Source organism: Neltuma alba, unplaced genomic scaffold (genome assembly GCF_004799145.2).
Source record: "Neltuma alba isolate B1F8T4 unplaced genomic scaffold, ASM479914v2 tig00012410_pilon, whole genome shotgun sequence".
Lineage (NCBI taxonomy): Eukaryota > Viridiplantae > Streptophyta > Magnoliopsida > Fabales > Fabaceae > Neltuma > Neltuma alba.
In genome coordinates, this window is record NW_021636902.1 from 392,097 (window position 1) to 413,839 (window position 21,743).

At 35.9% G+C, this 21,743-nt stretch overlaps 1 long non-coding RNA gene and 1 pseudogene across 2 annotated transcripts; both read left to right on the forward strand.

Annotated features, from left to right (window-relative positions):
• Positions 1-211: 211 nt before the first annotated feature.
• LOC114726912 (uncharacterized) lies at positions 212-4,950 on the forward strand (annotated as a pseudogene).
• A 560-nt stretch (positions 4,951-5,510) lies between these two features.
• On the forward strand, positions 5,511-9,411 carry LOC114726922 (uncharacterized). 2 transcript variants are annotated; one of them, XR_003738538.1, is made up of 3 exons: positions 5,511-5,558; positions 6,353-6,421; positions 9,258-9,411. It is a non-coding gene; the product is annotated as an uncharacterized LOC114726922 (long non-coding RNA). The 2 variants fall into 2 exon arrangements; XR_003738539.1 differs by lacking the exon at positions 5,511-5,558 and adding an exon at positions 6,107-6,158.
• The last annotated feature ends 12,332 nt before the right edge of the window (positions 9,412-21,743 follow it).

A 21,743-nucleotide genomic window follows, 5' to 3' on the forward strand; every position in this document is an offset into this window, starting at 1 on the left:
TGGTATCAGAGCCAGGTTCCTAAAGTTACGTGGAGCAGGGATTCTTCTGTGGGGTCTCAATTATCGTTATGAACCCGGGCGTAACTATAATTGAGACATCATTGAAGGCCTTTTAGATGGTTTTATATTGTTATTTATCTTTTATAGTGCATCCATCGAACTACTTTTGTTTTAAGGTTGAGTATTTCTTATGTTTCCTGGTGTAGAGAAAATGCCACCCAGACGTCTAGTAGCTGCTAGGAGTTCTGGAGAAGATAGAGTTTCAGATAGAGGCTCTGCTCAGCAAAGTGAACTGCCCCCTAGAGGTAGAGGTAGAGGGCAGGGTCGTGGAGGAGCTAGGATTAGGGGAGGCCGACCCCTTAGACCTCTCGAAGAGATGTTATCAGAGGCCGAATCATCTGATCCACGTTCTTCAGAAGTCTCTACTTCACCTCGGCAAGAGACTCGAAAAGAAACTCATAGTATTGATAGGGAGAAAGATGATACAGCCAAGTTGTTAATACAATTTACCAGGATGGGTCCCCCAGTATTCACTGGGTCTAGTGCACGAGAAGATCCTGTGGAGTTTCTTGAAGGCATTGAGAAGAGATGTCGAGCTTTGAGGTGTACTGAGGCTCAGTATGTGGAATTCGCTGTATTCCAACTACAAGAAGTGGCTAGTACTTGGAGCAAGACTGTGCCTGGCTTAAATACAGTGGGTTCACCATCACTATCTTGGGAGGAGTTTAAGAATCTTTTCCTCAAACGTTATCTCCCACAAAGTACTAAAGATGCCAAGGTTAGAGAATTTCTGCTATTGGAATGCACTAAGGGGATGACAATATCAGAGTATGATCGAAAATTTACAGAGCTTTCTGCTTATGCTACACAGCTAATACCTTCAGAGAGGGACAGGATCAGTAGATTTATTCAGGGATTGCCTATATATATATACACGATGCTGTAGCCCCTATGTTGAACCATTTTGCTTCTTATGCTGATGTGGTAGATTGTGCCTTGAGAATTGAGTTAAAACACAATGAAGATAGAGTGGTTTCTAAAAGACAGAAAACTGATGGTGGTGGAAACTTACAAGGATCCTCTTTTAAAGGCAATCGTTTCCAGAATCAACCCTTTGGGTCACAATCAGTGCCTAGACCACAGGGATTTCCTTCTATGAGTACCCCGTTTTCAAGGCCTAAATTTGGGGGTACTAGATCTCAGTCTCATCCATCCTTGAGCCAGCAGAATTATTCTAGATCTCCTTGTGCCACTTGTGGAAACTATCATTCAGGAATTTGTTGTAAAGCTTCAGGTGCTTGTTATGAGTGCGGGCAGGCTGGGCATGTGAGAAGAAATTGCCCTTTTGCTCAACCTATGTTAAGTTATGGGTCAATGCGACCTCCATCTCGTCCTACAGCATCAGCTACTCCATCTGTAGGAGCAGTGCCTGCCTCTTCTAGTAGGGCGATGTCAGGAAAAACCATAGGAAGACGGGGACAACCATCTTCTGGGCAAGGTCAAGCAAGAGTTTATGCTTTAACACGACAGGATGCTCGAGCTTTTAATGCTGTTGTTACAGGTATTATCGCTATATGCTCTCAAAAAGCTTATGCACTATTTGATCCTGGTTCAACACATTCTTATGTTTCTGTATACTTTGCTAAGAGGTTCGATGAAGAACCTACTAAGCTTGATTGTCCTTTTATGGTTGCTACCCCAGTAGGAGGATCTTTGTTAGTTTCGCAGGTCTACAAGTCTTGTGAAGTGTCCCTCGAGGGCAGGGAAACTTTTGTTGATCTAATGATTCTTGATATGATTGATTTTGATGTAATATTAGGCATGGATTGGTTATCTTCTTGTCATGCTACTGTTGATTGCCACTTGAAAGTGGTAAACTTTAATATGCCAGGTGAAACTCCTTTTGTGTTGCAAGGGAGTACAGTAGAAAGACCAACTAACCTTATTTCTGCCTTGAAAGCCCAGAGATTGTTAACGAAGGGTTATCAAGGGTTTTTAGCTTTGGTGAAGGATGTTGATAAACCTATTACTAGCTTGGAGCAAATTCCAGTTGTTCAAGAATTTCCTGATGTCTTCCCAGAAGAATTGCCTGGGTTACCTCTAAATAGAGAAGTGGAGTTTGCTGTTGATGTGGTTCCTGACACACAACCAATCTCAATTTCACCTTCTAGAATGGCACCTTCTGAGTTAAGGGAATTGAAAACACAGTTACAAGAGCTATTAGATAAAGGATTCATATGGCCTAGTACATCTCCTTGGGGTGCACCGGTGTTATTTGTGAAAAAGAAAGATGGATCTTTAAGGCTTTGTATTGATTACCGACAGCTTAATAAGGTAACAATAAAGAACAAGTATCCATTGCCCCGTATTGATGATCTTTTTGACCAGTTGCAAGGAGCCCAATGTTTTTCAAAGATAGACTTGCATTCTGGCTACCATCAATTGAAGATCAAGAAGGAGGATATTCCTAAGACAGCATTTAGAACTCGATATGGTCATTACGAGTTTTTAGTGATGTCTTTTGGGTTAACTAATGCTCCAGCTGCATTTATGGACTTGATGAATCGAGTGTTTCGACTATTTCTTGATAAATTTGTGATTGTCTTTATCGATGACATTTTGGTTTATTCAAAGAGTCCAGAAGAGCATGGCCAACATTTGCGGCTGGTGTTGCAGAAATTAAGGGAGCAACGACTATATGCCAAGTTTTCTAAATGCGACTTTTGGTTGGATGAGGTTACTTTCTTGGGTCATGTGGTTTCTAAAAACGGTATTCAAGTGGATCCAAGCAAGGTAGAGGTAGTTAAGAATTGGCCAAGGCCCACAACAATCACTGAAATCCGAAGCTTTTTGGGTCTTGCAGGGTATTATCGTCGTTTTGTGAAGGATTTTTCAAGAATAGCTGCTCCAATGACAAGGTTAACGCAGAAAAATGTGAAATTTGTTTGGGATGAGAAGTGTGAAGAAAGTTTCCAAAAGTTGAAGGAGTGTTTGACTTCTGCCCCAGTCTTAAGTTTGCCATCGGGATTTGGGGGATATACCGTTTATTGTGATGCCTCTCGAGTTGGTCTAGGCTGTGTTCTAATGCAGAATGGGCGAGTGATTGCTTATGCTTCTAGGAAACTAAAGAAGCATGAGCAGAATTATCCAACTCATGATTTGGAGATGGCAGCGGTTGTTTTTGCTTTGAAGATTTGGAGACATTATTTATATGGTGAAACTTGTGAAATTTTCACTGATCATAAAAGTCTAAAATATATTTTTGATCAGAAGGATTTAAATCTCAGGCAGAGAAGGTGGATGGAACTACTCAAAGATTATGATTGTACAATTCTTTACCATCCGGGTAAGGCGAATGTCGTTACTGATGCCTTAAGTAGAAAATCTATGGGCAGCTTGGCGCATATAGATGCATCTAGAAGACCATTGGTGCAGGACATCCATAAGCTTGAGCAAGACAGAGTGCAATTTGAAATTGCAAATAGAACTTTTTTAGCTCATATTGGGGCCCATTCTTCTCTCATGGAGCATATTAGAAGTGCCCAAGATGTTGACCCAAAATTATGCAAGGTAATAGAAGCAGTCAAAGCTGGAAGCAATGTGGAATTTATGATTGATCCGGAAGGTATTTTGAGATATGGCAATAGAGTTTGTGTGCCCCAAGTAGGGGAGTTAAAGAGGCAAATATTGGAAGAAGCTCATTATTCGGCATATGCTGTTCACCCTGGGGCGACAAAAATGTATCAAGATTCGAAGGAGTTGTATTGGTGGGAGGGTATGAAGAATGATATTGCTGACTTTGTTTCATGATGTTTGGTATGTCAACAAGTTAAAGCAGAACATCAGAAGCCAGCAAGCCCATTTCAATTATTAGAAATTCCAGAGTTGAAGTGGGAAAACATCACAATGGATTTTGTCACGGGTTTACCCCGAACAAATAGAGGTTATGACTCTATTTGGGTGATTGTTGACAGGCTTACTAAGTCGGCTCATTTTCTTCCAGTGAAGACATCCTACAGTGCAGCTAAATATGCTGAGATTTATGTTGCTCAAATTGTACGGTTGCATGGGACTCCGGTATCTATAATTTCTGATAGAGGACCTCAATTCACTTCTCGATTTTGGAAAACATTCCAAGAAGCAATGGGCACCCGGTTGAATCTTAGTACTGCCTTTCATCCTCAAACTGATGGTCAATCAGAAAGAACAATTCAGACCCTTGAGGATATGTTGAGATCATGTGTTTTGGATTTTGGTGGAAGCTGGGATGATCACTTGCCGTTAATAGAATTTGCTTACAATAATAGCTACCAAGCAAGTATCCAGATGGCACCATTTGAAGCTCTATATGGCCGACGATGTAGATCGCCACTTGGTTGGTTTGAAGTTGGTGATACCAAGATTTTACGACCAGATTTGGTTCAGGAGGCTAAAGAGAAGGTGAAAGTGATCAAGCAAAGGTTGGTTACAGCTCAAAGCTGACAGAAGTCTTATGTGGATCATCGTCGTAGGGAATTGGAATTCACCGTTGGAGATAAGGTATTTCTAAAGGTGTCACCCATGAAGGGCGTTATGAGATTCGGGAAAAAGGGTAAGCTGAGCCCGAGATATATTGGTCCGTTTGAGATATTGGATAGAGTTGGTGTTGTTGCTTATCGTCTGGCATTGCCTCCAGAGTTATCTGGCATTCACCCTGTTTTTCATGTGTCCATGTTACGAAAGTATCTTTATGATCCCTCTCATGTTATTAAGCACCAAGAAGTTAGTATTAATGAAGATTTGTCATATGAAGAGGTTCCAGTGGCAATCCTAGATAGATAAGTAAAAAAGTTAAGATCAAAAGAAATTGCTTCGGTAAAAATATTGTGGCGCAACCATTCTCAAGAAGAAGCTACTTGGGAAGTCGAAAGTGAGATGCGCTCTAGCTATCCACACTTGTTTGGAAATTGAGGTAAATATATATACCCAAAAAAATAATTAAATAAATAAAATTTGGAGGACCGAATTTTCTTAAGGGGGGAGAATGTAACAATCTTGCAATTTATTATACTAAATTATTGGTTAATAGTTTCTTTTTATTGCTGTTGTAGCTGCAACCAAGTAAATCATGTGGTTTAATGGCTCTGGAAGTGGCTGAAGGCATTGGAGGTTCTGGGTTCGAACTAGGGCCATCTCTTTGGAGTAATTTAATTTTTGTTTCAGCACTATTGAATTACTTAAATACCCTTAGAGTAAAAATAAAATAAATAAACAAAAAAAAAGTATCAGATTTTTTTTCTTCCTCTCCCGATGCTCTTCATTTTAGCGAGAGAATGGAGGAGTAGAACAAGTTTTTCAAAGCTGAATCCCTAACCCTTCTTTTTCTTCTTCAACGGTCGCATCTCCCTCTGTCCTCCACCGTTCACTTTGCAGTCTCCGGCGTGCATTCTTGCAGATTATTTCTCCTCTGTTTTCGCTGCAGAACATTGCTAGAGTTTGGGGTGTTTCTCTTTCTTTTGGAGTCACTTTCCCCCTTTTTCTGGTCTGTCTTGCAATGTAGGAGTATGGTGTAAGTTTAGGTGAGTTTTACCTTTCTTGTTGTGTGTTTGGGGCTGATTTTGGTTGATTTTGGGTGGCTATGCGAATTTTCTTTCCATATTCATTTCTGCAGAATTTTGGGTGTGGGTGGTCAGGGGTAGGATGTTATCTTCTTGGATCTTGTGATTTTTGGCTTGGGTATTAATTGGTTTGGTTGCTGGAAGTTTTGAGATTTCAAGGATTATGGGGGTTGTCTTAAACGAAGCATATTGAGGAGGAAGGATTATATATATATATATATTTTTACGGGTGATGCATGGTGATTGCTTGCAACTATTATTTGAAGCTTGAAATTATTGGGTGCTGTTTATTTTGGTCTATGAGATGAATTTAGTTAAGAAGGAAACCTGAAAAAGTTTTTGGTGCGGATGCTTGTTCACAAAACAATATTGAGTGCCCGTGGGGTGTTTGAAAAAATGTCTACATGAGCAAAAGAATTTCTTGATAGGTGTTTATATAACATTTTGATGGAAAAGAGCAAGATAGATATTATTTTGGATTAATTATGATTAAACTTTGGCTTTCAAGAGATACATGAAGGAAATAAGAGTTGATTGTTCTTGTGGGTAGAAAACTTGAAGGTTGGAGTTTTACGTTGTTATTGGGAAACAAGTGAATTATAATTTATATGTTATGCTTGCCAACTATTATGCTAATCTTTGAATATTTTTGACATGGATGGGCTTGTTAGAGTTGTAAGAGATTGTTGATAAATGATTTAGATGTATATAAGTTATAAATGGGGTATTAATAATGTTTTGTTTCGGGACACTAGGGGATTGAGGAGTGACCATAACTCAAGGATGTGCTAATTGGAATGAGTTATATTTTGGGAGCATAACAGGTGAGTGAATAGCGTCCCATGGTCATAAATTCTTATTTAAAAAAAAACATTTAGCTCCTTTAAATGGTCTGTCAAGGTGATTTAACTTAAATCTTATTATTTTTCCAATCTCACTTATTTAATGTTTTAATGTTTTATTACTTGAAGGAATATTTATCTTGTTATATGTTGATTAAAAGTTCTGCTTACAATTTGTTAATCTTCATTTTTGTTTCTAATAAATATTTATACTTGGAATTTGGAAAGGAGTTTTGAAAATATTATTTGAAAATCTTCATGCTGGGATCATCTGTTGCAAAATATTCCTAAAAGGATTCCCTTCGTGGAAATAAAATATATAAATATATATCCCTCTGGTTGTTAGTAATAAACTCGATCCCATGCATGCCTGTACACTTTTTTTTTTTTTTTGAGGTCTGGATACAGAACACTGGTCACTAACAGCAGCACTGTTAGTCCTTGGCGCGCCATGGTAATTTCTAGCTCGCTGGATATTCGTGGGCATCGTTCCCGCGCTTGTTTCGTGGCATTGGCCGCGCTCGATTGGTTACTTACCCTCGTGGACTATGTGTCCACGCTTGTATTCGTGGCTTCAAGCTGCGCTTGCTATTCTGTTCTGTTGAAGTCCTATAAAAGTATTAGTGTTTAAGAAATGTTATTTTATAATATTTTTGTGTAACAAGCTGTCTTATTACAAATTTGGATTTAATTGTTTAATGAGCCTGAGTATACATTTATCTTTCAATTTAAGATTGTGTACTGTAGCGCCAAAATTGATGATGCTTTTTGTCGTTAAAGCACTCAATTAAACTAGGTCCCAATTAATTTGTAGTTTAGGGTCGACCTAGGTCATTACTTCCAAAGAGCAAGTTATGGGTTTCTTTAGGTAAAAATTCAGGTGATAAAAAAAATAAAATAAATTGGACCTAAATTAAAATACAAAATTCTAATTCTAAATGCAAGATGCAAATGCTCTAAAATATGTATGAAAATTAAATTAAACTAAATAAATGCAATGCAATTTTTGGGGGGGTTTTTTTTGAAGGAAAATAAAAATAATGAATAAAGAAAATTAATCAGAAAGCAAAGAAAATTAACAAGTAAAAATTCAGAGATTTCTCTTCAGGTACGGTAGAGGGAACAACTTAGGATTTGCATGGATTTAACCTTCATAACCTTAATCAGTTAATTAAACCAAAGGGGAAGTGATAAGAGAGTGGAATTAATAAACTTAATTACCTACTTGAAATAAAAGGAACCCTTAATCTCAAAAACCCTTAAACCATTAGAGAACTCATAACAGTATAAGGTTGGTCAATTAAGCTTATTAAAACCAATGAAGATATCTCAATTTAATTTTGGAAATTATGTTTCAAATTATCCAATTAAACAATCAGATAATCAACCAACTTAATTAAACAATTAAGAGGTGAAAGAACCCAAATTTTGCAATTCAAACCACATTGATAATTAAACTCATAATGAAAACTCAATTATAAATTCAATTAACAATGCAAAGGTTCCAAACATATATTCCAACAAGTGTCTCAACACAAATAAAATCCAAATATCAATTCAATCCAAGAATAAAATTGACAATCTAGAACTAAATTGTCTCAACAGAAATACAACTTAAAATCATTTAAAACTAAATAATTTTAAGTCCTTGAATTAAAAAGATGAATGGAACATCACTCCCTTGTGGTCTTCAAGTGCTAGCCCAAGGTTCAAGTCTTTTCCATGCTCCTCCCAAGTTGCCTCCCAAAGAAGCTTAAGCTTCCATCAAAATGTCTCCTCCTCCAAGGTTATTAGATGCCATAGCCATGAATGATAAGATGTAGATGGGAGTTTGGCCGTGCAATGAGAAAGGAGAGGAATGATTGAAATTGGTGGGTGAATGACGCAATGAATAGTGAAAGTGATGTTGGGTGGATAATTGAGAAGTGGCGTGACTGGAGGGATGGAGAACAATGAATATTTATTGGTAAGAGATGGAGTAGGCGTTGAGTTCTTCCGTGGGTGTGTATGGAGAAGGAAAGAGTGTGATCTTTAGGCGTGCCTCCCTCCTCTAAAAATAAGGAAAATTGTATAATGAGGGAAAAGGAAATTTTTGCGGATCCAAAGCTCAAGCCCATTAGTAATTAATTGATCCACTTGATATTAGCCATTGGATTGTACTTAGATTCCAAGAAACAATCTTGCACCATTGGATTTCCTATGTGCTCCTTTCTTGACCTACAAGAATTTAAGTGCATCCATTAATGTAGATTATATCCAAATATAATCAAAAATTAAATATTAAATCTGCACAAAAATTAGGCAAGAAAATGCAAAACTTTCTAAAAATATGAGACTTGTTTCCAAAGAAATAGAAAAATTAATTCCAAGTCAAAAATAGGAAATCACAAAATATTTATATTTTTAATCCAAAAATCTCAATTTTTATGCAAAATCCAAAAATCAGCCAATTAATTCAATAATGCGTAAAAAGTCTAATTAAGCTCAAAATTATCATTTAAATCCTGAATTATTGTGGGATAAAATACATCAAAATTGTGCTTTATCAAGTCCTATAAAAGTATTAGTGTTTAAGAAATGTTATTTTATAATATTTTTGTGTAACAAGCTGTCTTATTACAAATTTGGATTTAATTGTTTAATGAGCCTGAGTATACATTTATCTTTCAATTTAAGATTGTGTACTGTAGAAACTTTAATTCTTTACCACATAGTCATTCCAAGTAAAAATTTAGTCTTATTGCATTCATTTGTTATTACCTTTTTAAATATTATCTATGGGATGTTATTCACCGGTAGATTCTTTTGTTGACTTCAGACAGTACCACTGACCCTGTACTCCCAGCTGAGCAGTAAAGAGCCTCATTGAAGATCCAGAACTTGAGACTTTATTTTGAGTAACTGTTAGCTAATGTAAACTCAAAAGTACATTTATGTCTTTACTTTTAGAATTTGATGCTCCACGTAATCTATGTCTAAGTCCTCATCTTTTGGGTTATTTTGGATTGTAGTTATATATATACTGGTGCTAGGGAACTGAGCCCCAAGTATTGTTTGAATTGGCAGTCTATTGTAGAATTTTCAGGAAGTCTAGATTACAGTGGAGGCTCTGTTGAAAATTTCTACAAATAGTTTTATATTTTGTATCGCAGCCTGATTAAGTATATGAATGTTTTGTTTAATGGATGCCTTTATTTATGTTTATCAAAAAAATATATATATTAGTTAAACAATCCATATATTTAGGCTTAAGAGTGTGAGGTCTCTCATATTCTGTGCCGGTCACCTCCAAAGTTGGGGTGTGACAAACATATTCTAGTTTAATGTTTTGCCAAAGTCTTTGTTTGACTAGTCTCAAAAAAATTAAGCTGTTATTTCTATATCCATTTTGGAAATCCTACATTTTTAAAGAGGAAAAAAATTAATGAACTGAGACTTCTGGTTCTAGACCTGCTTAAAAAAAAAAAACAAAAGCGGTTTCTATTAGTCTCGAGCTTAAGAATGGATTATAAATTGATAATTCTACTGTTCGAAACATGCAGACAAAAATATATACTTTTTTTTTCTCATGTTGGTGCAAATGGGAGGTAGGAAGATGTAATAGAACAAAACAAATTAACACTAAAGACCTGTTGAATTACTCTCTCATATTAGACTAATGCAATGACAATAAAAACGTGGTCCCATAAGTGAAATTACCTCTCATAAATTGACAAAGAATCATTCTCATCACTAATAAAAATATGGTTCTTGGTGTGATAACAGGTCACACCTAGGGTCAAAATTTCTCCTCATCACAAATGTAATTTTCTTTCTCTTTCACTGCATCATCTTCTTTTCTGGGGACAACTTAATGTTTGAAAAGTCAGCCATGCCATGTGCCTGCACTTTTAAAGTGAATGAATGATTCCTTAAAAAAAAAAAAAAACTTCATAATTACAATTAGTTCTGTATGAAATCATATTGCATACATTAATAATCATGGTGGACACGTGGTTTCAACAAAGACACATGGAATATTGAATGTATCTTAGTTTTCCGTCTAATGGTTGATTCCTACAATTTAATATATTAATGTATGCAATAAACTTTGTAATAAATAAATCGTATTCTTTACAAATTATAAATTGTATGACCATTAAAGCATTACTGGCTGACACCATTTTACAAACCATGCATTAAAACGTGTTCAGCAGCTCTTCCTCTTAAAGCCATCAACATCCTTTGCAAGTTTTCTGAATGACGGCATGGAAAGCTTCAAGATAATATGCAAAAGGTAAAATAGAAATGAATCGATTTTTCTAAAATTTGTTTTGTTTTTATTTACGTATTCAAACTGGAGACCTCATAGTTAAGCCAAAATCACACAAAATTTACATATTAGGATTAAGCTTTTTATTACAGAAAACTGAATCATAATTAAAATTAATCATATGGAGTTATTGTTTGAAATTAATTTTTTTAAGCTTCATAACTTTTTAGTTCTTATTTGAAACAAGAGAGGCGTCACTGTTAAAATATATTTTTCCAGTTTTTGAAATTATTTTTCAGTTGAATTTTTGTTGCTAAGGGACATAAAAGGAGCTCTTTTATAACAATCTATAGAAAGTTGCACTATTTACAGGTGTATTAATATTAAACTTATGTTGGGGGATTTACTTAAATTTGGATCTAATAATTTTCAAATCAAACCCTTTTAAATATAAGACTTTTTAAGCCCAGTCGAGGCATTCTACAATTTAAGGCAAGTTGAAATAATGGATTTTAAATCTTAATTTTACAAAAACATACTGCTTCAACGAAAAATAAAACATTGTAGGTTTTGCTAAGATTTTTATTTATAATCATTATCATTACAAAATGCTTTAAAAAAATTGCAATAATAATGATCTCTTCAGGTCTCTGTGGCATAGAAAGTGGGTTATGTGTTTGTGTCTCTTTATATATACATATAAAAATAAATACTCTTCTTGCCATATACAGCATATAAAATCTGTTAAAATTAAAAGCTATATTATTTACATGTCTTTTTACAGTCAATTGTGGTATTTTCGTCTGGGTAAACTAAAATGATTTTACAAATACATCCTATTATTGTGAAGAGTAGGGAAAATCCACATAAACATGTGATAGAGAGAAAAGGGAGAGAAACAGAATATTCATTCACGAAAATGAAAATCAGGGCAGTACACACATATATTCTAGCCTTCATACACGTTAGGCCCATACATTCTCTTTCCTGTAACTAACTCAGGAATCTTACTTTCTTTTCTCCTAGGATAATTACCATAAAAACCCTTACCGAAATAGTGCCTATATCAATACTCCCCCCTTAACAGGAATCCTTGTCCACAAGGATTGTCTGAGTAGGTGGTGCTGAAGTGAAAAACTCCAGAAATTGCTATTGGATGATAGATAAGTCTTCCCAAGTGGCGTCTTCAGGTTGGGAGTATTTCCACTGAACCAGTACTTTTGTAACAACCACATTATTTTTCTTGATGATTTTCCGGCCCAAAATGGCCGCTGGCTCCAAGGTAAACTGGCCTTGAAAATCAATAGGTGGCAGAGATGGAGCAAGGATTGAAGTGGGCCCAATATGTTTCTTAAGGAGAGACACATGAAAAATTGGGTGAATGAGTGTTTCTGTTGGTAAGTCTAGTTTATATGCAATAGCCCCTATCTTATCCAGCACCTTATAGGGACCAAAATAACGAGCTGCCAACTTATGAAAGGAAGAATTGTTCAACAAGTTTCAACGAAAAGGGTGTAGTTTGAGATAAACCATATCCCCAATGTTAAAGTGACATTCAGACCTGTGTTTATTTGCTTGTTGGATCATTCTATGCTGTGCTTTCAATAAATGTTGCTTGAGCAATTATGGGACTAACTCCCTAGAGAGACAAGTGCGATCCACTAAATCATTGGAGGAATCGCCTACAATGTAAGGTAAATGTACTGGTGGTGCAATGCCATAAATACCCTCAAATGGTGACATTCCAATAGAGGAATGATATGTAATGTTATACCACAGCTCTGCTAAAGGTAGCCACTTAACCCACTGTTTAGGAAAATCCCCTGTCATGCATCTAAGATAGCATTCCAAGCAACGATTGAGAACCTCAGTCTGACCATCCATTTGAGGATGATATGTAGATGAATATTGAAGCTTAACCCCATATAACCAAAAAAGTTCTTTCCAAAATTTGCCACAGAAAATGGGGTCCCTATCTGTTACAATTGACTTAGGAAACCCATGTAACTTGACCACATTATCTAGAAAGAGCTAAGCGACATCTACAGCTATGAAGGTGTAATATCCCAAATTTTATGGATTTGAGTAAAGCATGATGAAGGAGAAATTTTTAGAGAAATTGTTGAGATTAAGACCCTTAAAATATGGTCTGAATAATTATAAAGTTAATTTCAAGAATTTAGGACCTATTTTCTTGGAATATTCAAGAAAAATAGTTAGAGGCTAATTTTTGAGCTGAGATTTTTAGGAAAATTATTTTATGGACTAAAGAAGCTAATGGATGAAGAAAATTCATATAAAATATCCAGGTTTGATTTCTGGAATTATCTGATTATCCTGGAAAAATAGAGAAGGATCAAATTGAAGGGAAAATAAAGACCAAAGGGTATAATGGTCATTCTACAGCCCTCACTGACCTAACATCTTCTCCCTTCTTATTTTTCCCTGCTGCATGACTGAAACAGAGAAAGAGAGAGACGGTGGACTAGGGGAAGAACGAGGAAGAAGAGGAGGTGATTGAAGGAGACAATCGGTTCATCTAAAAGTGGAAATCAAACCAGGTGAGTCTCCTGAATCTTCTTCCATCTTTGTTTTCTGTTATTTGGTTATGTGTTGCAAGACGATGATGAAATGAAATCTGGTTTTTGAGAGAGAAAGTGAAGAGCATAAGAGCTAAGCTATGAAAATCGTGCTTAGTGGTGAGGATAGAGTTTGTGGTTGGAATTTTTGCACTTGCTTGTATAGTTGATTACTCTGGTTTTAGTTACCGAAACAGGGACGTTCAGTTTGTTCAGTGGTAGTTTGAGAAACTTGGAGGTGTAGATGTAATACACACACACACACACACGTATGTGTGTAGGTGTTGTCTGCGTCAAATCTGGAATTTTAGTGGCAATATCTCAAGCTGGAAAATTGAAGGATCATTACGGGTTGATGCTCTGCAGCTATTATTGGCATATTGAGTTATTGGATCAGGTTTAAAAGCTCTATTGTGATAGTAAGAAAATAGTTTTAAAGCTGGAGAAATTTTAGAACTAAAGTAAAGAGTGCTGTTCCAAATTGGGAGTATGTTTAGAATCTGGAAAATTTTTCCAAAATTGCTTATGACTGTGGCTTGAAAAATAGGAAGGGAAGAGAGATGATTAAACCTCAGTGTAGACATATTAAAATATTTTTGGAAGCATGGGGTGCTGTCCGAAATTGATTAAAGTGTAAAGATAGATATTGAAATCTGAAAAAGTTTACAGCTTAGCAAGGTTGTTGAGATTAATGTAGAATTTGAATACTGATTTGAGAGGACTGAATCAAGATTTTTGGACCTTAAAATGGGAAATAGAATGACGCATATGAAGCTGGAATTGTGGGAGAAATATCCGAAAAGATTAATGTATGCTAATTGTTTATAAGTTCGTGGAGTATAATTGTTATATATATATATAAATATAAATATGCGTGTGTGACTTTTGGAAGTATGACCGTGGGATGCATGAGGGAAATGGGAGAGTACTTAAATACTTATACCTATATATATATTAATCTATCCTTGCCTATATAATTTATAGGATTTGATATTTGTTCAAGTCCATTAAGAAGGGAGCCAAGGAAGAAGCAAGGAGAAGTTAGTACGGAAGAAAAAGCAAAAGGTAGTAACTCTTTTCCTTTAATGTGATTGTATATGGATTGCCACATGCTTGGATGTGCCTTTATGCTGATTATGCATGAGAACATGTAAGTTGCCTTTGCATAATAATATTTGTCATGACAATATGCGCTGGTTTCCATTTATTTTGGAATGTGGGCACTATAGATAGCGATTAGCTATATGGGTGTATGGTGTATATGCATCGTTGATTATATTTGGATGCAAAGGTGTTGTTCTCTTTGGCCTGTGTAGCATGTGTCTGTGATCTTGTATGATTACGTGAGGGAAATTTGTTACTACTGAGATTCTTTAGAATCTCACCCCTTCTTCCATGTAATACAGCAAGAGCAATTACTCCTAAGGGCAAGGAAGTAGTGATCGGTGGAGTTTAAAGGCGCAGGAAGCTGGCGATCTTTTGTGTATATATATTTTGCTAAAATGCATCTTATTTTGAAGTGAAAATATATTGTATATCTATTTTGGTTTGTAAATATTTCTCCATAAGGAGGTGGCTAAGGGCTGATAAACCGTGGTAACTGCTATTGAAAGAAATGATCAATATTTTGATATATAGTTATTATTTTGTCTAAAATTACATGTATCTGTATATGTAACTCGTTGTACGAGCCAATGGCCAGAATATTGAATGTTAGATCCTACTGGCTATAACTGATTTGATATGGGATCCAAAAGGTTGGATGGAAAAAGAATGGGTTCGATAGTTGAATACGAACCATGGGTCTTAGACGGTTTTTACCATTTTTGTAAAAGGGTTAAATTGGGTACTCGAACCACTAGACCGGTTACTTTAAAAGTGAGTTTCTGAAAAGTTTTAAACTTTTCAGAAAATCCTATTCCTTGAACAGGATCAGATTTTGTGCTTGGGAACTGTAAAAAAAAAATTTGATTTTCCCAGGATTGAAACCTGGCTTTTAATGATTCGAGGTTAAATAGAACAACTCTATTGGTGTATAAAGGAGAGTCGTGACAGAAGGGATGCTTAAGGGCCATGAAATGAGTAGCCTTGGACAGTCTGTCAACCACTACCAAAATAGTGGATTTGGAATATGATTTGGGAAGGCCATTGATGAAATCCATAAAGAGATTAGTCCATAGATGGTCAAGAATAGGTAAAGGTTGAAGTAAACCTAGTAAGTTGTTAATTCAGGTTTAAATCGCTAGCAGGTAGTACAAGCACGTACAAAATTCCTAACATCTTTCTCTAGTCCCTTCCAATAAAAGAAAGAAGAGATTCTATGGAACGTAGGGTGTATACTAGAGTGTCCCCCAACACTATCCTCATGAAAAAATGATAGCAGATCCTGACAGAGGCCTCTAACAGCACCAACAACCAAACATTTCGTTTCAGATGTTGATGTTGCCATGTGAACTTAGAATGAGAGGACGGATCCTGTTCAAGAGTAGAAATCAATATTTGTAGATGTTCATCAGTCAACCAAGAGTCCCTAACCCTCTCATAAAGTAGAGACACAGGTCTAGATAGAGCCAAACACAAGGCACCTCCTCGTCTAGATAACGCATCTGCAGCTACATTCTCACTCCCCTTGCGATAAACGATTTCATAATTCAACCCCCACAACTAATGCAGCCACTTAAACTAATCTTGATTCAAGTCACGCTACTCTTAGAGATGTTTGAGTGGCAAATGATCAGTCTTGATGATAAATTTGCGACTACACAAGTAAGAGCGCCACTGCTTCACTGTAAAAATAATAGCCAATAATTCACATTCATAGGCTGAAAGGGGTTTCTTTTTTTTGATGGTAAGATCTTACTAGCAAAGGCCACTGGGTGCCCATTTTGAGAAAGAATAGCCCCTAAACCAGTGCCTAAAGCATCACTCTCCATAATAAAGGGCTCATGGAAATTAGGAAAAGCTAACACTGGAAGGGAAATCATCATAGTTTCAACCTGAGGAAAGCATCAGTTGCATCAGGATACCATTAGAAAGGGATATCTTTACTTAACAAGTTAGAGAGAGGTTTTCTAATAGCGCCATAATTCTGTATGAAACAATGCTAGTAACTTGTAAGGCCAAGGAAGCCATGTAGCTCTTAGAGATTAGAGGGAATGGGCCATGAACAGACTGCTTCAAGTTTCTTTGGGTCAGCCTGGACACCTTGGGCAGAGATAATGTGACCCAGATAATCTATTTGAGTGGTAGCAAAAGTACACTTGGAAAATTTTGCAAATAACTTGTGATGCCTCAATGTGGACAAGGCGGTAACTAAATGTTGCAAATGCGAATCCCAATCTTTGCTATAAACCAAGATATCATCAAAGAAAACCAAGATAAATTTCTACAAGAATGCCTTAAAGGCATAATTCATAAGGCCCTGAAAAGTGGCTAGGGCATTTGTAAGCCTAAAGGGCATAACCACAAATTCATACAAGCCTTCATGTGTTCTAAAAGTTGTTTTGTGGACATCATCTACCTTTATTTGTATTTGGTGGTAACTAGACTTGAGATCCAACTTAGAAAAAAACACAGCACCAGTCAACTCATCTAAAAGGTCTTCTATCACAAGGATAGGAAACTTGTTCTCTACTGTAGCCTCATTAAGTCTTCTATATTCAACACAAAAACGCCAAGTGCCTTCTTTTTTCTATACCAGAACCACTAGCGCAGGAAAAGAACTTGAACTCTCACGTATGAATCCATGATGAAGCATTTCTTGGACTTGCCTCTCAATTTTAGTTTTCTGTGTTGGCCGACACCGATAAGGTTTGTAGCTTATAGGTTTATCACAATACAAGCGAATAGAATGATCAAATAGGCGAGAAGGAGGTTACTCTTTAGGTTCTTCAAAAACATCAGTATAATGGTCCAATAATTGATATAATTGTTGTTGATATTCCTCAGGAAGGGACGTATGATGCTTCAGTCCCACTTGTAAAGAGGAGGATGCGTTAATAAGAAGAATAGATGCAGCAGCAACTAATACATGGTTTGAAGAGAGCTTTGTTAAAACAGAAGAAGGGGAATAACCCAAGCCATACAACTCAATTTTCCTCCCTTCGTAAATAAATTCAAATAATTAAAGTTCAATGTCCATGGTAAAACATCCAATCATCCTCAACCATCGAGTGCCAAGAATCATATCATACCCTCCAATTTTCATAATTAAAAATTCAGTAGTGAATATTGAGTTACCCATTTCCCATGATAAACTAAGATAATGCTTAGAAACTACCACTTGTCATACATCTACCACAATAAGGCGAATTGCACTGCGCTCTTGGGGTTTTAATTAGAGGCGTTTAGCTACCGAGGTATCCAACACATTATGTGTGCTGCCAATGTCTACTAAAATGATGACCTTCTGGTTCTTAATCTGACTAAGGAGTTTGAGAGTCAGTGCTCGATTGTCTCCTTTGATGGCGTTAATCATCCCTGAGGTGTCAATCTGTGTATCGCCGAGGGCGTCTTCAAAGTGCTCCTCATCTTCTTCGATCACCAATGCAAATAAATGAGATTCCTTACAACAATGACCAGTTGAAAATTTTTCAGGGCACCAATAACACAATCTCTTTCGCCTTTGATCATCTATTTCTTTTTTAGAAAGCTGAGGGGTGGGTTTAGATGAAACTGATACAGTGGTGACTGGAGAGTGCGATGCAGTAGAATGGGCTGATGGTTGGCCGAATGATTTCGTTTTAGAGGTCCCTGTAGTATCAGCAACTGGGTTGTCTTAGGGCCCATTATTGAACGCGACCCACCTGATTCCCCTGGTACCCAAGTGCTAGAACAGCGATGAGACATTGGTGTATTATCGTGGAGTGCTTGTATGGTTGATTCCTGCAACCTCACCATCGACATTGCACTTGAGAGTGATGAAGGAGCAAAGTTGAGGACAAACTTTTGGATATCGACACGAAGACCCCTGATAAAAAGACTAATGGCAACTGGTTCAAGGATATCAACCTTAGAGAGGAGCTCATCAAACTTCTTCTCATACTTTGAGTTAGGGTCAGTAAGCTATTGCAGCTTCTTTAAGGTAATCAGAGGATGGTCGTCCTGAACATCAGTAAACTTAACCTCCATTTGCCTAAAATACTCAGCCCATGAGATATACTCAGCCCATGAGATATCTACAAACGAGCAATAACACATGGATGTTTGATGCCACCATAATGCATGACCTTCGAGGTGAATGCTGAGGAGGCGAATGCGTTGGTCAGCTAGAGTTCCATCCATGCCAAAGAACTGACGGACCTGATATGCCCACCCATGAAAATCAGACCCATCAAACTTTGGGAACTCCACACAGCTATACTTGGTAGGAATCGAATAGCTAGGTGCCGAATGAGAGTCGCATAACTCATGAAAAGACCCAAATGTAGGGAGAGTGGGCGAGCCCAAACCAAGTAACCCATCTTTGCTCAACCTAGGACGTTTGTCACCATCACCCGAACCAGGACGGTTGCTAGCCGAAGAATGCAGTTGAGAAAATTTAGAGGAAAGGTCTGTAATGCCACTTTGAGGTCAAAGATATTAGAAGATTGATGGTCCAATCGAGCATTAACAGAGTCAAAAAGGGTCTACTATTGATCAAGACGATGCTCAATGTCCGTAAGATGGTTGGACGAGGATCGTGTCTTCGGCTGAGCCATGGGGCTGAAGAGGAGGGCTCTGATACCTTATGATAGAGAGAAAAGGAAGAGAAACAGATATTCATTCACGAAAATGAAAATCAGGGTAGTACACACACATATTCTAGCCTTCATACACGTCAGGCCCATACATTCTCTTTCGTGTAACTAACTCTCAGTAATCTTACTTTCTTTTCTCCTAGGATAATTACCATAAAAACCCTTACCGAAATAGTGCCTATATCAACATGCTTCTTCCCATTTATAAGGTTCTTTTGGAGTTATGCTCTCTATATATGGCCTACAAGACTGACCATAAATAAAATCATGAATTGAAAATAAAAATATGGCCCAAAAAGCGAAATTGTACTTTTTCAAGAAACAAAAAAAAATTACATTCTTCTCATCACTAACATATTGTAAGGGGTTACTTTGTGAGCTATACAATATAAAGGACAATGATCATTGATGTGTGATGAGGGATTTTAGGATCAAACTTGTAATAATCAGAAACAAATGTATTTTTCTTAGCTCATTTATTGCATCAACTTTTTTGGAGAATAGCTTTAATGTTTGAAAAGTCTACTAAGCCAAGTGTTTAATGAGTTGTGCTCTTTAAATAAACATTGTTTGACTAATAATGAGTGCATTAATAAGGAACGAAATAGAAAATAAATGATTTGATATCTTCTTGAATTATCAAAATGACATGATTTACGAAATATGTGCCCAAAAAAAAACTTTTTGTGACATTTATTGTGAAATATGTAAACTATTACATGGCCCCTTCGTCATTAAAAACCTTAGATAAGTAACTTGGGCATAAATTAAGGAAGTATCTTGTACCTGAACCGGTGGCTCACTTTTTCTAAGTAATGGGGAAGAGGACCGAAACATGCCACTGAAAGACTCTACTGAGACAAAGATGGGCTGTCAAGAAAGTAGAGAAGGTAGGATGGACAGTTGGTCAGATCCCCCCTCTTCCAGGTCCATCACAAGGGAAACGAAAACCAAGATTTGCTTTATCCGGTATCAATCGTGAGCTACGAGCAAATAGAACACCCATTGCAATTGCCAGAAATACTAGGCCCGCTAAAGGCACAAAAATAGAGGGTAAGTTGCTGAGAGTTGTCATAGAATGGGTACCTCGATTTAATATTTGTACCTGTTATTTTTTTTTAGTCAAAACTTGACAGCAATTATTCACTTTATTCTCATTGTAAAATGCCGTATTTCTATGCACACTATTTCTATTCCTAGGATTGAAACAAATTAAGCGTAAAAGTGCTACTTACAACATCACTCTGTCATGAGAAACATGCCACATAAAGATTGAAACAATTTAACAAATGATCTTATTTATTCTAGATTAATTTATAATTAAATTTTTACTTTAGGGTTTAAGATAATTAATTCTATATAATTTAATTATATAAAATAAAGCGTATTCTCACTATCTACCATGACCAAGTATAATTTATGCTCAACTTTTTGTTTGTTTGTTAATAGAAATATATTCTGATTTAGTGTTTTGCCAATTTTTGTTTGACTAATCTCAAGAAAGTTGTGCTATTATTTATATATCCATTTTGAAAATCCTACCTTTTTAAAGAGAAAAAAAATTACTGAATTGCGATTCCTGATTCTAGATCTATTTTGGTAGAATAAGGGGGTTTGTCTAATATATCTGAGTCTTTGTCTAATGATAAATAAATTAAATAATATATTAAAATAATTAATGGCACCCTTTTTTGGTTGAATTAATGCGACCATTTTATAGGTGAATGCGTATGATCTGATAGTTCTAAAAAATATTACTTCTTTTTTACTTCAAAATAAATTAAAGTTTTTTCTGCCAACAAAAAGTCAATTGAAGATATTGGAGTAAACAGACAAATAAAAATGAAACGGAATTTTTTTCCATTTTGTATATAATCATATTATAGATGGCTAAAGTATACATTTGTTCTTTTAATTTTACATGAGGTTTCAATTTGATCCCTTAACTTTAAAGAAGATACATTTGGTCCTTTAAACCTAAGATTATTAAGTTTAAATGATGATTTTTTGTAACAATCATGATTGTTTTGAAAATTAAACTAAATATATTAGTATTTAAGAATGCTTTATCAACATTTAAGATCTTAATGTCATTATTTTTCTTAACAGGACCCAAAAATATACTTTTTAAAGTTAAGGGACCAAATTAAAACTCTTTATAAAGTTAAAAAGCTAAATACATACTTTGGCCTATTATAGATTGATTGTGTAGAGACGCATCATATAAATCAATATTACTCAACTCTTCTGCTTTTAGACATAAGAATTATGTTTCACTTCCTTTTTACATTTGTTGTATATACATTTCTTCTTTCTAACTAGACTATCAGTGTAATTTATCACAATATTTTATATATATATATATATATATATGAAGCGGTATTATTTATATGTATGAAGTAGTAATTTTCTTTGAACCAAGATTAATTATTACCAAAATAAAATATTTATATAAGAGGAAATATTTAGAAGCAGTTTCTCATGAAATGGAGTGTGATGACTTTGAGGTCTGCTGCCAAGTCAGGCACACCATGCATATGTATCTACAAATGTGAGATAGAAAGATTGTAATACATTCAATCAAATTAAGGTACTAAAAACCTTTTGCAGTGTATGTTTCCTTTTACCAACGTTCTTTTGAGGTACTTTCTCATATCAGACTAAATCAATGAAAATAAAAATGTGGTCCAAGAAGAGAAATTACAATTCATAAAGCGACAAAGAATTATTCTGCT